This window comes from Carya illinoinensis, chromosome 15 (assembly GCF_018687715.1).
Source record: "Carya illinoinensis cultivar Pawnee chromosome 15, C.illinoinensisPawnee_v1, whole genome shotgun sequence".
In the NCBI taxonomy this organism is placed as follows: Eukaryota; Viridiplantae; Streptophyta; class Magnoliopsida; order Fagales; family Juglandaceae; genus Carya; species Carya illinoinensis.
The window spans coordinates 38,638,367-38,652,624 of NC_056766.1; the positions used below are offsets into that span (position 1 = coordinate 38,638,367).

At 36.9% G+C, this 14,258-nt stretch overlaps 1 long non-coding RNA gene across 1 annotated transcript; it reads right to left on the reverse strand.

Annotated features, from left to right (window-relative positions):
• Positions 1–12,977: 12,977 nt before the first annotated feature.
• LOC122295398 lies at positions 12,978–13,705 on the reverse strand. Its single transcript, XR_006238053.1, has 2 exons — positions 13,530–13,705; positions 12,978–13,312 (listed from the first exon to the last, which is right to left on the reverse strand). It is a non-coding gene; the product is annotated as an uncharacterized LOC122295398 (long non-coding RNA).
• Positions 13,706–14,258: the final 553 nt, after the last annotated feature.

Consider the following 14,258-nt stretch of genomic DNA (forward strand, 5'->3'; position numbering starts at 1 on the left):
TTGGATAACCAAGTTTTTCTTTATTACTAGTCAAGGCTAGGCGTTTCCCGCCCAAGAAGACATTTTCATATGTTTTCCAGTTAGAGCGATCTGGCACCCTCTACCTAATGACAAGAGCTTGTCGGCTACCATGAAACCTTTATCATGTCGGGAACTAGCCCGAATTGAAACCGTCCATTCCTAGGCTGAAGCTCATCCTGATGATCTCTAGATCAATTTTTTGTTGACGCCCATTTATATGGATCGGTTCTTAATGTCTCCCAATTGATCTTATGTTCAAGGGCATTCATTCATTATTTCAGACCCTATTCCCCCTCCTCTACCGAAGTTCTCCAAGAAACATAAGAGGCATGACCACGCCTCGTACAAGAAAAGAAAGAGAAAAAGAGGCGATTTGAGAATGAGGAGAATGCATAGAACAGGGAAAAAAGAAGCAAGAAAAAGAATGAAGATGAAAGCTAGAGAAAAAGGACCCGCTCTGAAGACTCTCATCTCTCTTTGCCTCTACAAAAGAAAATTTCGGCGCCCTTAAAGGGCGTTCTTGCCCAAACGCCCATCGCCAACCACAACTGTGCCTCCAGTTCCATTACCTGCAAAAGCTTTGGCACCCTCAGAGGACGCCCAGATTCATACACCTGTGTAGCCAGCCACCGCTGCGGTTAGAGGAAGCTGCCACACCCCCAGAGGGTGATCAGGTCCAATTGTCCACCCCGCCAGTTACTTCTGGGCTCCCATCACCTCGTGGGTCCCCCACTCAACCGCGTTCGTTCGATCTAAGGGATATTGTGGGTTTAGCCAGTATAGCTCTCTTTGATCTGGTTGCATCCCTCCAACTCGTGCCCCCCAGTAGGCGTGACCTTCGACGTCCAACCCTATATTTGAGTTTCCTATTTTAGAGGGTCTGGTGAGGGAAGGCGAGCTGGACACTAAACTGGTGGCCGCCCTCAATCTAGACTCCATCACAGGTGTGAAGACTCACCCACCTTCTTCGACTGGAGCTGCTAGTGGAGAGGTGGCAAGTGCCTTTCCCATCAGTGGGGCAAATGGACCTTCCACACTCCCAGAAGGCAACCATGATGATGTAGCAAAGCGCACACCCTCTTGTTGTGAGGATGAATGTGATGAGACAAGGGAAAAACAAACCACCCCAATGACCCCACCAATCACTGTCTCTAGGGGAAGCATTCATTTGATGGTTGGCAGTGGCGAAGGCTTTTCTCTTCCTCCATACCTCATCCTTTAGGGGAGACACTAACTTCTTCTTCGAGAAAGATTGGGGTAACTTTTTGTCAGAGGATGCCTAAATCGAGGCTGACCTGGCTTACACCATGCCCCCCTTCCACTTGCGCCTCAGGGGTCTGTCAGAAAAGGTGGCAGATTCACCTCTAAGGTTTAAGAAGGCTTCCTCGCTCAGGTTGGTTTCTAGCCCTGGGGAAATCCTTGGGGGTGATGATAGTGGCAGTGCCTCCTCTACTTCTACTGGTGCCCAAGCTGAAGCCATCACTCAGATGGTCAATCATTTAAAGGATTGTTTCTCTTAGGTACAATGCGGCTTGTTTTTCTTCCTTTTGTGCTTACACACCGACTTTGGGTTGTTTCACCTTCTTTTTGCAGGGAATTAAAGATCTGGAAATGTGGATTGTGGTAGATCGTGCCCACCTAGAGGAGGAGGGCAAGGAGTGGCATAAGTTGCTACATTGCCAAGCGTGCTTCTGAGAAGTGCCGGGCTGACAAGGCTGAGTTGGAAGCCTTGACTGAGAAGAAAAAGGAGTTGGAGATTCTACTGAAGCAGTCAGAAGGCTACTCCCACTCATTACAGGGTGACTTGAGAGAAGTCCTCGAGCTCCGTGAAGACGATTGCCTCACCCAAGAGTGAAGGTTAGGGACAACTTTGCCCTGACACTTCTTTTGGCCTAAACTCTGAGCTTCTCGCCTGTGATGGTGAGTTAAACTCAACCCATGAAGAATTAGCTTGCTCGCAAGAAAGCCGTAGCAAGTTGTCAGGGGAGTTGGCGGCCGCCGTGGAGAAAACCTGCCTTACTACCCTTGACCTTTCAATAGCGCAAGGGTCCTTGGTAGAACTCTATAATCGCCATGAGCAATACAAGGACAGCCGTAAAAACCTCGACGAGGATCTTAGGAAGGAAAACTTGGCTCTTGTTGCCAAGCACTAGAGGCTGACTGAGAAGACGAATGAGCTAGTTGCTACTTAAGCGAAGATCACACAGCTTCGTGCCCAGTTAGCTCACATCCCTACTACCAGGGATCACACCTTTGCTTACGACCACTACTCTAGCATTCTGAGGCTTAGGAACCTCCTTCTAGCTGACCTAATCTCGAAACTCTAGATCAGGGTTTATTTTCTCCTGAGGAAAATGCCTGCCGTCGAGTCAATATGTTTGGGCAGGATGATATGCCTGATGCTTTTATAGGTGCACCTCCGTTGCCATCTGCCTACGATGCTCCTTAGCTTCTTGGACTCCTTCCTTTTGTTTTTATGAAAATTTTGTGCTTTGCACACGTTGTAATCTTGCTCTGTTAATAAACCTTGGTTTACAATAATGAGTATCTATTACTTCTGCTATTGCACACCTTTGTTCTTTGGTCTTCTGTTTATGCTTAGATTGCTCTGTCTTATTGGCTTTTTGTTTGTTCTTGGTCAGCTTGAGTTGACTTGCACACCCTTTTTCATGGCACCACAAGTTTCTATGGCTTACTTTTGGTGTTTAGGGGTGGCGTGGTCTGATGACCTTTGCGCCCTATTTCATGGCACCACAGACTGCTAAGGTTTGCTTTTTGTGTTTAGGAGTGGTGTGGTCTGGTAACCTTCGCGCCCTTTTTCATGGCACCACAAGCTGATAAGCCTTGCTTTGGTTCTTCAATATTTATAATTGTATAGTTCTTCAATATTTATAATTGTAAGTACTCAAGCCGTGCATACATATAATTAGTTATTAATAGGTGGCTTCTTCCTTGCTGGGGTATAATCCATCACATCAAACTCTGCTAATCCCCTGAGATCATCATCATATGCTTTGTTTTTCTTCAATAAATTTCCATCCCCAGTTTCAAACTCGTGATCACGAGGAATGTCGCGGCCAACCCTTCCCTCAGTACTCATGTACTTAGTAAACCTAGCTGCCATATTATTAGAAGTATGAGAAGAATCGATCAGTTGGAAATTTACTTTCCATTTATATATAGAAAACAAATCCTTTCAACTATTTTAAGAAATTTATAATGACAGAAAATAAAATAAACAACAAAGATAAAAACAATATTAAACAACAACAACAATAATAATAATTATACCCGCCATAGTGATTAAGATAACGGAGAAGAGAAGAAATGCAACTGTGAAAGCAACTAATTGCTTGTATGAAACTAGAGCCATGGATCGATCACGCCTCAAATTATTAAGAAAGCTTGAGATAGATATATAGCTATCACTGGTTAATAGTTTCTCCATGTCTCTCCATGGTCTGATCTCCATTTGTTGATCTTTTATATACATATGAGTTAGATCAGGATTTGGAGCAGCTTCAATCGACATGTGGGGTAACCCTTAATCAGTCATGCACTACCCAAACATGAGCATGGCGAGGCAAGAAAATCTATGACTGTCATATGGTCGATGCTGGATATATAATCAACCCATGGCAAGAAAATCTATGCTGGATTTTATGTATAGCACCTAGCTAGCTAATTTATCATGGCATTTCTGTACGTTGAGAATCATGATGAAGATCAAGAAGATAGATCTTACTTGGACGAGAAATTTGGTCGCATATTAATTTCAGAAAGAAAATATATCTATGTAAGTACGTATAACAAAGGTGCATATATATGTGTGTGTGTGTGTGTGTGTGTGTGTGTGTGTGTGTGTACCCTTACATGAACATCAAGCTTACGTATAACAAAGGTGCATATATAATATATATACATATATATATATATATAGATATATATTTCTACGTATGTATGCTCAACCTAGATTCAAACATCGAGCTGCCATGCCACACCATCCTAGCCTTCTCCTCTTCCTAGATCTAACGTCAAGCCTCAATCGCATGCCTCTCACTCCCTTTCTCCCTCACCAGTTTCACCCGATCCATGCTTTGCTTCGTGCGCAGCCCCCATGCCATGGTTGTTGCCACCCATGGCCACCCGGGGTCAACCCATGACCTAGTCCCAATGCCACCATGCCTAGCCAGCCGAGAAATTGCCTACCTCTCTTCTCTCTTTTGGCCTCTAGCACCCACGCACACCCTCACCACCATGCATGACCAAGCTACCCACCAACCACCATAGTAAGACCAAAGCCCACCTCCTACTGTCACCACGAAGACCTCTGAACCCTTGCTTCACCTAAAAAACCCCTATTTTAAGGTCACGGCAGTGACCACCGCTTCTCAACTGACCCCTTCTTGCACGTGCATAGTCACCACTGTGGGATTATGCTGAGTAGCAAGCGACTCGAGTTTTTAGCTTCTTGCTATGGTATAATGCCTATCCATTTCTCATTAAGAATTATACTATTGCGAAGTTGATATTTGGCTAGTTAGTTGAAATATTGTACTGTGTTGTAATATGAGAACGAAGTAGTTGTGATTGTATAAGATGAAGTGTTGGGCACCTTGTGTTGTTGTGATTTGACTGTAGAGTGTGAAGTTGTGGCGTGGTTGTGTAGTTTGTGAAGTGTGATATGTTGAAGCAATGAGCTGTTTTGTAGTTGTGAAGCATATTCTATGGCGATGTAGTTGAAGTATTGGGCATTACTATGCGATTTGTATTATGGCCATAAGTAGTGTGAAATGACTAAGTGTTCTGCCATGTGATGTAGTGTGATGTGGCAGTGTGTTGTGAAGTGACAGAGGTGTGATGTGAAGTCGTGTCGTGTGAGGGATTGGGTGATTGTGTAGTCTGTGTAATGGTCGGATGTCATGTGATGTGATGGGGTCACTGTACAATTCGGAGTTATGAACTGTGTACAGTGATTAGATGTGGTGTAGTTGTGATATGACTGTATGCCACGTAGGTCGAGTGAAGTGTCGGGATAAGCTATGTAGTAGGACAAGTTGTAACAGCCCACTAGAGATTCAATTGTGGAATTTCTATTGACTTTAGGAATCTCGTGAAAACTCCGTAAGTTTACACGAATCGACTAATCGCATAGGTTTTAGCCTGTCAACATAGTTAGTGTTATCACTTACTATGGTGCCAGAAATGCGATTTTAATTATTTGAGATAGTTAGAAGTGTCAGAATACATTATAGTCTACACCACTAGGCTTAATTGAATATTTAGGATTTTTCAGTACTAAGTTTGTTACGTTTATTTTTGGAGTGAATAGTAATTTCGGTAAACGTACTAAGCGCAGTGTTTTTCAAAATCACAGTGTGTAATGTCCAAATTAGGTTAGCGAAATTTTATTTGGACACGTGGAAATATTTTATCCACCTTACTCTTCCAAGTTTACTCCACAATTGGAAAATATATTGAGCTGATTTTTATAGATATTATTGGATAGAATATTTTGAGATAATCTTTTATAGATATTTTGGGTAGGAGAAAACCACACTCAACTCTCAACTCCAGCCTTATCATCTCCCTTATCTCGTCCATAAGTATGTCCAGCCAGCACCCACGAACTTATCTTCAATTACACCTTCCAATAAAAGATTATCAAACACTCTCTCTCGGACAGCTTTTAGGAGTTATTTTGCACTCCTATTTCGAAGCTTTTGTAAATATTTTCACACGATAACTCCTTCATAAAAGTTGTTCCTCTTTGAGTCTAGTTTCCATAGATGTATTTTTCGTATCATTCCATGGTCATTTGGTCAGTCAAAAGTATTTTTAACCATAGAAAGGTCATTTTGGACGTGAATCTGGAGAGTATGTTATGTTTTGGAGTTTTTGACCAATCTAATGGACATATCTTGGTCCGAAAATCTTATGGAGTGTTCTTAGCATGTGTTTAAGAGTTTTCATTGAGTTTTTTGCATGACTAAAGCTTTTGATGATAGATTTGCTTAGATCTAGAAACTTGAAAACTGGAAGTGGCAAAATAGTTTTTATTTGGAGAAAGTTTGAATATTTCGAGGTTTGATCTTACTCTAAAGGTTTTGATATTTTTATATGATGATCCTAAGTCTCTTATTTTCATGTTAGAATGTTATTTTGGAGATATTTAGTATTAGTTTCAAATATATGATTTTTCTATGCAAGAAGATTTCGGTTAGGCCTAAGATTTGATATTTTTGAATTAGATCCATGTTTATTTTTTTCTAGCTATGTGATTTTAAGTTTGATGGTTGGATCCTATTTAAGACACATCATTAAACCATGTGATGCTTTATTTCGAAGATCTCACCTTCTTAAGCCATTGATCAAGAGATTTATCAAAACTAGTTGAGGAAAAAGTTTCTGTTTTTGGACTAAGTGTAAAACCAAAAAATCCAAATGTTATTTTGTGATTTTGGTAACTTTAGTTTGATGATTTAAAGCATGGTTGATGTTAGGATGATGTTATGAATATGTTAGAAGTAAGATTTGATTTTTGAAATTCTTGGAGATGTTTTGATTTAAGGTCAAAACTTGTGATTTAAATGCTTGGATCTTTTTACAAAAAAGTTTGATGTTGATTATTAGCTTTTTCTAAATGGATGTTTTAAGTATGGTTTTGAACTTAGGATTGGAAGATGTTTGTTACAAAATTTTGGTTTAAGCATGAGTTTTGAAGTTGGAAGAAATTGCAACAAAAATCAAGAGAAATGGCCTATGGATGTTTCGGCCATAGTGTGTTTTCCATAGTTGTATTTTGTTTTAAATTTTTCTGAGTTGATATTTAAGTTTAGGACAAAATTTACATGAGGAATGTAAATTTTGAAAACTTTTGGAGTTAGTATGCAAAATCCTTAAGTTATGGGTAAAACGGTCATTTTCCCACATGTAAAGAGTAAAATAGAAATTTTACTCTTTAAGTTAGTATTTTTCATATTTCAAATTATTAGTGATTTAGTTCTAATTTTTAGAATCACTAATTACAGTTCCTCGTGATCGCACTTGAAGTTTTATAAGAAATGCGGAGATCGAGGTAAGTTAGTTTTTAACTTACTAACAGTCTACTGTGTATGTGTGCTAAGTAAAGGAACTACAGTATATGTATGTATGTTATCTTATATGTCTTGCCATGCCAAGTTATCACGTAATTGTCTGTTATACAGAATTTATTCTGTCATTAATTTTTATCTGTTACATAATATATTCTGTCATGTATTGTTGTACATTACAAGTATGTCATGTTAAATATGTTGTCTATTATATGTTATGCCATGTTACGAAATGTTTCTATCTCAAGTTGGTCATGTATTTCAAGTTATGTTCAAGTCACGTTATGTTACGTCAGGGTTTCAGTCATTTCATATTCCAGTCACGTTTCATCTTGAGTACATTCAGTTTATGTAGAATACATGGGGCCACAACAACTGTGGAGTATTTATTAAACTACATTGTGATGTGTAGAATATATGGGGCCACAACAACTGTGGAGTATGTATTTACACGTAGAATACATGGGGCCACAACAACTGTGGAGTATGTATTTTTCATGTTAAGTCAAGTTTGTGTAGAATACATGGGGCCACAACAACTGTGGAGTATGTATTTACACGTAGAATACACGGGGCCACAACAACTGTGGAGTATGTATTTTTCATGTTAAGTCAAGTTTCAGAGCAAGTTCATGCTAAGTCAAGTTTCAGATCAAGTTCATGTCAAGTCAAGTTTAGTTCATGTTTCAATTTAAGTTATGTCAATTATGCTATATTGTACGTTAAGTTATGTTTTAATTACTTATGAATTTGATTATGCATTTATGCTTTTACTGTCATCCATGCATCATTAGTCTGTGTAGAAGTTTTTTGTTAACTTGCTGAGATTTGTAATCAAATCTCACTGTGGTAGTCCCAACTACCATTCCCCCCGAATGGTAGATCTTGTTACAGGACCTGAAGGAGGATCAGGAGCTGACCAATTAGACACAGTCGACTGAACGACGGTGCGTCGTTAATGTTAATATAGTAGTTAAATTACTACTTGTACGATGGAGTTGCATCTCCAGTACTTTTGGATCATAACTATTTTGAACTAATGCTGTGATCTTAGTTATTCAATGGATCTTTATATATGAAGTATGTTTTAAGTATTTGGGATATTTTCAGTTTGGTGCATAGTATTGCTAAAAAAAAAAATTCATCCGCTGCGAATATTGCATAATGTTAGATGCATGTTAGGAATATTGCATCTTATATGTCATAAACGGGGGCATGTAACCTTGTGTTGCATGTCTCGACGCTTCAAATGTCCGTCCAATCCCAAACGGAATTTGGGGGCGTCACACAAGTCGTGTGAAGTGTTGTGCTGATTGGATTTGTGTTGAACATAGTATCGGTGTGAATGAAGCTTGTGTAAACAAGATGGTGTTTTAGTGGATTATAGGTTGATCTTAGGTAATAAGAGGGTGGGGTACATGTGTAAATTAGTTAAACGCATGTGCCAGACAAATTTACCATATGTAATGGATAATATGTCCCAAGCATGAGTGCAAAATGTTTAAGCCTTCAAATTGGCTTAAGATTGTGTACTATGCATGGTTAAGGTTGAGATATGTAACTTCGTTGGTCCAAGTTATGCATCGAAATGGATAGTTTGGTAGGTAAATAGAATGATGGAGGCGACTGTGTGTCTTAGCCTTTAAAGTGAATCAAGGAGGTTCACTTTGAAGGACAAGAGCATGAGATAGGAGGCTATGTGTTAGAAAGGTGACCTCAAGTGGGTCACAAGTTACAATCCTGGGATTAAGAAATGTGATAAAGGAAAGCATAGAAGATGGAAATTGGATTGAAGAGTATGCCTTGATGAAGGAATTCCAAGTCAAGAATAATTTATGCATTTTCTAAGTTTAAGTTACTTATGCGCTTGAGGAAATGAATAATGTGAGGTTATGTATACATGTAGGTTTTCATCTGACATGCACATGAATGGATTGCATGATATGAGAATAGCATGGAGACCAAGTAAGTATTATGTTTTCTTTATGATGCTTTATGAAATGAAATGAATGAAAGAATGTTTTATGAAAATAGGCTATGTGTGAAGGTTTAAAGGTATAAGTATGTATGGCCTTCTTCATCAGCCCCTATTTATACATCCCAAAATAATATTTATATGCATGTGAATGGATGATATACGTAATAGCTATTTCCTTTATTTTCATGAAATGAAATGTTAAGATTTATGCTTAATGCTTTTAAATGACATTTAAAATGAAGCTATGAAATGGATTTTAAACAAGACTATGAAATGGATTCTAAATGATGCCATGAACTGATGTTTATGATGATGCTCATGCTTATGCTTTTAAAAGATGTTTTAAATGATGATATTTAAGCTTATGCTTTTAAATGATGTTTATGAAATGAATGGACTGTTGAATTAAAAGAATGAAAAGGAAATGACTGAAATGACTAAATGAATGAAAGGAAATGAATGTTTTAATATATGAAAATAGGTAATAGCCATGACTGAATGAATGGGTACCAAAGGATTGGCCAAATTGCAATACCGAGTATGTAGTACTAGTGGTGCAACTGGTGCTACCTTTCTGACTGAAAGGGATTCACAACCTATGGCCATGGGTAGAATCCAAGTCCAATAGACTGCTAACCCCATTAGTAATACTATGTAGATGAATGTGAATACATGACTGAAAACCTACATTAGTATATTTTAACTATGTGAAGTAATACTTACTGAGTATTCGACTCATCACTTTAGTTTTTATATATGTCCTCCCCACCCCCTCCCCCCCCCCCCCCCCCCCCCAAATTTCATGTAACGTATGAAAGGGTAATTTTCTAAAATGACTTTTATTTTTAATTTAAAAATTTCCCCTGCAAGCTCTCTTTTAACTTATAGAGTGGGTTTTTATTTTAAACTTAGAACCTTTTATATTCTGGGAAGGAAAGAGAAATTTTCTTAAAAGGGTCAGTAATTCCTGTTTGATTTTCTAAAATCATTTTCTAAAATCTCATCACAAGGATAAGCGTCACATTACTCGATTTAATTAAAAACGATTTCAACAAATTAAGAGCCGATCAACTGCTTGATGCCAATTACTGCTTACTAGCTAGCTCATGTACGTAGCTAGTCTTGATTTTGTGCTCTGATCATCTGTAGAGATCATCATTAACCAACTAATTTGCAAATACTGTTGAATTAATTAAGGGGTTAGGGTTAGCTATAGTGGCCATGGGATGCATGCCAAGATTTAATTGAAGGGTCATCTTGTTGGTGGTCAACTGGTTGAAAGAAGGGAAGTGTAGTTTATGATATTTGGAAGATTTTTGGGAAGAAATCAGTCTACTGTTATAAAGGCTAAATTTTTGGATTCACCATCATGTTTTCACGAAAGGAAATATGGCAGCAGATTTCCTTGCTAGGATGGGTAGTAGTGGCTGCAATGAAGACTGGGTTGCTCAAGATGACATTTCTTTTTTGCTTAAGGGCATCCTTTGTACTGATCGTAGTGACTTGACTTATTTATGCAAGACCCAAAAAATTGGGTGAGTTGTTGGGGCGTTCTTGATTTCGCCTATTGGGGGTTTGTTATTACACGAATTTTTGCATTTTCTGCTTTATGCTGCATTATTTTTATTGTAATTAGTATTTTGCAGCTTAGGTCTTTTATAAGGTTTTCCTTAGCCACATATGAGGATGATTGATTTATAAGAAGGCTTGCCCTTCCCTTAAAAAAAAAAAAATTGTTTGCATTGCGGCCATCTTCTGATCTTCAGTGTGGGCTACGTTGGGTCAATGATGCTTTTTAATGCAGTTGATATGAGAGAGAGAGAGAGAGAGAGAGAGAGAGAGAGAGAGAGAGAGAGATGCCATTCATGTTGTAATTCCTAGCTAGGGGCCAAATTAAGGTAGATTGCCTCCATAGGAATATATGATCTCAACCGATGGAAAGCTTGCATTTTAGAACTCGTTTCCTTTAATTTTAATTTTGCTCTGCAAATTGAGCATATGATGATCGACGATCGGTACTTGTTGCAAGATGATGTTCCTGATAGTTGACTCCAATATCCTTGCTTGCACTCTTAGCTAGTCATGCAGTGTATTAATATGAAAAATAATACTTGCAGTTGTGAATATGTAAACGTCTTGCAATCATTTAAAAAAAAATATGAGATTCACATAAAAAGAAATTTAATATTTTAATAATGGACCCCACTTTTTTTTCAAATCAATTGCACGTACGACGCTTTTACACTTCACTACTGCATGTAGCATTACTCATTAGATTAATAGTAATAATATTTAATAATATAGATTAATGTAAAAAATTATACGAATTCTAATAGATCGATCAATTAATAGAAGTAGCAGATGGAAATAATTAACTCACTAGAGAATTAATTGCAAATTAAGTTTCATACAAGAAATGATCTCAGCCTGCATATAGGCTATATATAATATCTGCTGTTTCATCATCTCTTTATTAAACATATATATATATATATATATATATATATATATATATATTATATTAATTAGTATGCAGCTTGATTTATTGAACTAGCAAGGTAGGTGCATGTGATTGATGATCTCATGGGTGGCTTCCGGGCCTTCCGATGGGTGGTGATGGAGAATTACCTCTGTTCGGGCCGTGGTCCTCGCGGACTGTAGGAGAACCATGATTAATATTATTAACCCTACAGATCAATGAAAACATGAAACGTTACGTTTGTCATGATATTTCCAGCAAATATATATTCTAAGTTATAAAAGGGCTAATTGTACAAATTATTAACTGTTAAAATATTAATTCAGAAGTGTTGATGTAAAAATAATAATTGGGATCCTAATTAGTGCATATATATATATATATATAAAGGGTAAATTTGTATATACACACACATACTTACTTTTGTGCAGTACCAAAGGATGCATGCAGGAAGATCAGCAGAAAAACACAGCACAGACGTACAAGAAACCCCAACATGACCTTCATGATCTTTCTCTCTCTCTCTCTCTCTCTTATTACAGTACGCAAGAACAGCACATGAGAATGTTATATATATTATAAGGTTGAGATCACAAGATGGCTGGAGGGAAAGACATTAATTAATTATAGTACCCTAGACTTTGACGAAGGAATTAGTGAATTAAATTAATAACACCGTAGACTTTGACAAAGAAATTAGGAATTATATATTATAATATATATATATAATATGTACGATCGAGAAAGAAGAAAGTAGGAAGAAGGAGATGATGAGATTCATATTAATGGAGAAATTAGGATTGAATTACATTACGTACCGTAGACTTTGACGAAGAATCTGTTTTTATAAGTCAAAGTCGTGGCAATTAATTAAGACGTTTAAGAACATATATTAAAAAGAAAAGAAGGTAATATATATTAAACAAGCTAATATTAATGAAAATATATATTGGAGTTAGAATTAAGTGCCACATAGTCGTGTTAATTCGATCCCTAGTCGACCGATGGAAAACTTGCATTTTAGAAATCGTTCCCTTTAATTTTAATTTTGTTATGCAAATTGAGGATATGATGATGATCGGTACTTGTTGCAAGATTATGTACAGTTCCTGTAGTTGACTCTATCTTTGCATGCACTTAGCTAGGCTTATATTGTATTAATATGAGAAATGATATTTATAAATGTGTAAGCGTTGTTCAATCATTTAAAAAAATAATAAAATTCACGTGAAAATAAAATTAATATTTTAATAGTAGAGTACCCATCCACTTTTTTTTAAAGTGACTGCACGACGCTTGCACACTTTGCACACTTTACGACTGTATATAGATTACTTATTAGATTAATATTAATAATAATTAATATAGATTAATGTAAAAAATTATACGAATTCTAAGATATCGGTCGATTAATAGAAGTTAGCCGACGGAATTAAATATTTAACTCATCAGAGAAAGAAGCAAATTAAGCTTCATACAATAAATGATCTCAGCCTGCATATAGCTAGGCTATATATATGATCCGCTGTTTCATCATCTGATCTTTATTAAACATCTATATATATATATATATATATTATTAATTAGTATGCAGCTTGATTTATTGAACTAGCAAGGTAGGTGCATGTGATTGATGATCATGGGCGTCTTGGGGGCTTTCCGATGGGACTTGATGGTTCTCTGCTCGGGCCATTGTCCACGCGGCCTGCTGATGGGGTGAACGGATGATAAATATTACCCCTACAGATCAATGGAAACATGAAACCGCGTAAAGTTTGACAAGATATAGGCAATATATATTCGAAGTTATAAAAGGGCAGCTGTTAATTAATTGTACAAAATATTAATTCAGAAGTGTTGATGTAAAAATAATAATTGGGATCCATGCATATGTATATATATATATATATAAATATATATTAAGGGTAAATTTGTATATACACACACACATACTTACTTTTGTGCAGTACCAAAGGATGCATGCATGAAGATCAGCAGAAAAACACAGCACAGGCGTACAAGAAACCCCAACACCTTCATGATCTCTCTCTCTCTCTCTCTCCCTCTCCCTCTCTCTCGTACTATTACACTACGCAAGAACAGCACAGGAGAATATTATATATTTAAGGTTGAGATTACAAGATGGGAGGGAAAGACAATACATATATCTATATATATAATATACGAGAAAGAAGAAAGTAGGAAGAAGGAGGTGATGAGATGCATATTAGTGGAGAAATTAGGGTGAATTACATTACCGTAGACTTTGACGAAGAATCCGTTTTTATAAGTCAACGTGATCGTGGCAATTGGTTATGACGTTTAGGACAAATATTAAAAAAAGAAAAAAAGGTAATATCAACCAAACTAATATTAATGAAAATATACATTGGAGTTAGAATTAAGTGCCACATAGTCGCGTTCGATCCCTAGCTGCTGTACGCACGCACATCAAACGTCTTAGGGCATGTTTTGGTAATTAGATGAAATAAATATTTTATGAATAACATTGAAATTGTTAGTAAATATTTATAATAATGAAATAGTTTGAGTTAAGATGTTTTATTAGATTTTATAAAATGAGAGAGAAAAAGTTAAATAAAAATATTATAAAATTAAACCGTTATAAAGGTTAAATTTTTTGCACGTACATATTTTATTATATATATACAGTACACACACTTAC